The following is a 4,116-nucleotide window of genomic DNA, read 5'->3' as shown; positions in this document are numbered from 1 at the left end:
TGAGTCATGAAGCACTTGACTTTAGGCCAACACGTGTATATATATATATATATATATATATATATATATATATATATATATATATATATATATATATATTTGATTGATATCTGTCTGTGGTGGTTTTAATGGTCCTTTGCTTCCTTTTACTTGATTTATGTTGCATATGTAAATATTTGTTTGTTTGGATATATTGTCGTTTTGAATTAGCCTTAGATTCCCGTTTGAGATTGAATACAAAAATTATTAACTATCTCCAGATTTTTCTGAACAAATGTACTTTTTAAAAATGAATAGAAAGGAGATAGTAATAATAATTTATAAGTATTGAATCTTGAATTGTCCGGTTGGACAGTTTAAGAAGAGTAATAACTTTTTTCATAGTTTATTATAACATATCAATTTTAATATACATGTCTTAAATTTTATGAAAATTTTCCGTTGTGTTTTTGTATTTATCTTCGGGTGCATATTTGATTGTGATTTATAATCACTTTCATTTCGTGTAACCTGAAGACCAATGCGAAATGCTGGCAAAATTTCGTGAAATTTAAGATATGTTGTTTAAAATTGATATGTTTAATAAACTAAAAAAAGTGAATCTTCTTGAATGGGATAGGGTCACACCTTGAATACAAACACGATCAAAGTGATCATTCAAGATTATTGAGATTGTGTAAACAATTTCAGTAAACATGCGTACGGATAGAGGGTGGATGAATTTACCACGCATCAGCACTGAGTACGAGAGAGGGGTAGAAGACTTTATACAGTTTGCGCAACGTAATGCGAGTACAAGTGGTGATGATGAAGTCAAGTTCAGATGTTCCTGTGTGAACTGTTTGAATGGGAGGAAGTTGAACGCAACTGATATTAGGGAACATCTTATCTGTGATGGTTTCATACGAAGTTATACAACATGGATATGGCACGGCGAAGTAACAGACTTTCCAACTGTCGCTCCAACTGGAAATGTTTATGATTCCACAATGGATATGGAAGATGAAGCAGAAGAAGAAAACTTAGAGGACATGATCCGCGATGTTGGCGCAGAAGCTTTTGCCCAAGCACATGTGTATGAAACGATGTCCACTGATGCGGAGACTCCTTTGTATGCGGGTTCAACTAAGTTCACACGGTTGTCAGCGGTGTTAAGGCTGATGAATTTAAAGGTGAGCAATGGATGGAGTGATAAGAGTTTTACAGAATTATTGTCGTTGTTGAATGAAATGCTGCCAGATGGAAATACGTTACCCAATCGTAATTATGATGCAAAAAAAATTCTCTGTCCGATGGGTATGGAATATAAACGGATACATGCATGTCCGAATGATTGCATATTATATAGGAATGAGAATGAAGTTTTGATAAAGTGTCCAAAATGTGGGTTATCACGATACAAGTCAAAAAACAACGGTGAAGAAGGTGGCATCACAGAAAAGAATGGTTCTGCTTTGAAAGTAGTTTGGTACCTTCCACTAGTTGCCAAACTTAAGCGTTTGTTTGCGGATCCCAAAGACGCTAAAAACCTAAGATGGCATGCAGATGAGAGAACAACTGATGGGATGCTTCGTCATCCGGCTGATTCCAAGCAATGGAAAATTATTGATCAAGAATTCCCCCAATTTTGTGAAGAATGTAGAAATCTTAGGTTTGGCTTAGCTACTGATGGAATGAATCCATTTGGTAATTTAAGTACCAATCACAGTTGTTGGCCCGTTATACTGATAATTTACAACTTATCTCCTGGATTGTGCATGAAATGAAAGTACATGATGTTGTCAATGTTGATATCTGGTCCAAAGCAGCCTGGAAATGACATCGATGTTTATCTAAGGCCACTAGTTGAAGACTTGAAGTTGTTGTGGGTTGATGGGGTTGAAATATTTGATGCCTTTGCTTCAGAAACTTTCATGATGCATGCCATGTTATTTTGCACCATTAATGACTTCCCAGCTTATGGTAATTTGTCGGGGTACAGTGTGAAGGGTCATAAAGCATGTCCTATATGTGAAGAAAACACTGCATCTCAACAATTAAAACACGGAAGGAAGACAGTGTATATGCGTCATCGACGATTTTTACAATCTAATCATCCATATCGAAGGTTAAAGAAAGCATTCAATGGAGAACAAGAGAAAGACAATGCACCCATTCCACTTACTGGACTTGAAGTTGTTCAGAAAGTTAATAAAGTACATCATCAATTTGGGAAAATGTCGAAGAAGTCTTCTGTAGCGACCCCTTGGAAGAAGAAATCAATATTCTTTGATCTTCCATATTGGTCAAAGTTAGATGTTAGACATTGCATAGATGTCATGCATGTTGAGAAAAATGTTTGTGATAGCTTGATTGGTACACTACTAAACATCCAGGGAAAAACAAAAGATGGAGTGAATGCGCGTTTGGATTTGGTTGACATGAAGATCCGAGAAGAATTGGCACCAAGAGAGATTGGTAAACGTACTTATTTGCCCCCTGCATGTTACACAATGTCCAAACAAGAGAAGATAAGTTTTTGTCTTTGTTTAAAGAGTATCAAGGTACCACAAGGATACTCTTCAAATATCAAGAGCTTAGTGTCAATGCAGGACTTAAAGCTTGTTGGACTGAAGTCTCACGATTGCCACGTCTTAATGCAACAGTTGTTACCAGTGGCAATTCGTGGAATTTTGCCCAAAAAAGTTAGGATGACCATAACTCGATTGTGCTCATTTTTCTCGTCAATTTGTAGTAAAGTCATCGATCCTACAAAGTTAGATGAACTTCAAAACGAAATTATGATCATCCTGTGTCAACTAGAAATGTTTTTCCCTCCATCCTTTTTTGACATCATGGTGCATTTACTTGTTCATTTGGTCAGAGAAATAAAGTTGTGTGGACCAGTATACTTAAGATGGATGTACCCTATTGAGCGTTATATGAAGATTTTGAAAGGGTACGTCAAAAATCAATATCGTCTAGAAGGTTCGATGATTGAAAGATATATTGCTGAAGAAAGTATTGAGTTTTGCTCTGAGTATATGGCTAAAGCAAATCCGATAGGAGTCCCTCGGACATCATGGTTGAGTAGATATTCTACAAGTAAAAGCATCCGAGGTGTGAATGTGGTGACGAAAAGTCGTGAAGAATTGATGCAAGCACATCTATACATATTAAACAACACAGATGAAGTGATCCCATTTTTGGAAGCTCACAAAGCCGTTGTAAGGGACAAGTATCCACGACAATCAGAGAAATGGCAGTTGATGGAGCATAACAGAACATTCTTGTCCTGGTTCAAATCTGAAGTTCCAAAAGAATCACGTTCCTCTGAGACTTTGTTCTGGTTAGCAAATGGCTTGAAGTTTGATGTTGTATGTTGTACAGGATACGAAATTAATAATTGCACATTCTATACGAAAACTTTGGATGATAAAAGCACAGTACAAAATAGTGGCGTCAGTCTAGAAGCTGAGTCGCTACAGTTTTCCACATCCAAAGATCAAAATCCTATAGTTGGTTCCATGAGATACTATGGTAGAATTGAAGAGATATTTGAAGTTGATTACACTAAGTTTTCCGTTGCACTCTTCAAATGTAAGTGGATAGACAATAAGAGTGGTGTCAAAATAGATGAATCTGGTATGACACTTGTTGATTTTCGAAAGGTTGGTTATAGAGACGAACCGTTCATCATGGCATATCAAGCAAGTCAGGTTTTTTATGTAAAAGATCCTGCATCTGACCATTGGTATGTTGCTCTCCAAGGAAAAAGGCAAATTGAAGAAAAAGAAGAGAATCTAAGTAATATTCATATCGCTGACAACCATCCATTTAAAACGACAATAAATTTGGATGACGACCCTCTAATTGATGATATACAAGCAATACGAGAAGATCACAATGAGGGAATATATATATGACCAATCGATATGATTATGTATGAATTTCATGTTTGTGTAAATATTTATGGCTTCTGTTAAATAATATATTGCACAATTTATAAGTGTTTTATTTATATTTCATCTTATTTATTGTGACAGATATATGGCTGAGTCACCTCATTCGTCGGGCGATGAAGTCCCCACCACTTCTAGACGGACGAGAGGAGCAACGAGGTTACGACAGCTTATA

General features: G+C 36.2%; 1 pseudogene; it reads left to right on the top strand.

The window, feature by feature from the left end:
• Positions 1-710: 710 nt before the first annotated feature.
• On the top strand, positions 711-3,905 carry LOC148203509 (uncharacterized; annotated as a pseudogene).
• The last annotated feature ends 211 nt before the right edge of the window (positions 3,906-4,116 follow it).

Source organism: Vigna umbellata, chromosome 2, assembly GCF_029865625.1.
Source record: "Vigna umbellata cultivar VRB3 chromosome 2, Vumbellata_1.0, whole genome shotgun sequence".
In the NCBI taxonomy this organism is placed as follows: domain Eukaryota; kingdom Viridiplantae; phylum Streptophyta; class Magnoliopsida; order Fabales; family Fabaceae; genus Vigna; species Vigna umbellata.
Note: the sequence above shows the minus strand (reverse complement) of the source record. Positions and strands in the feature narration are given on the sequence as shown.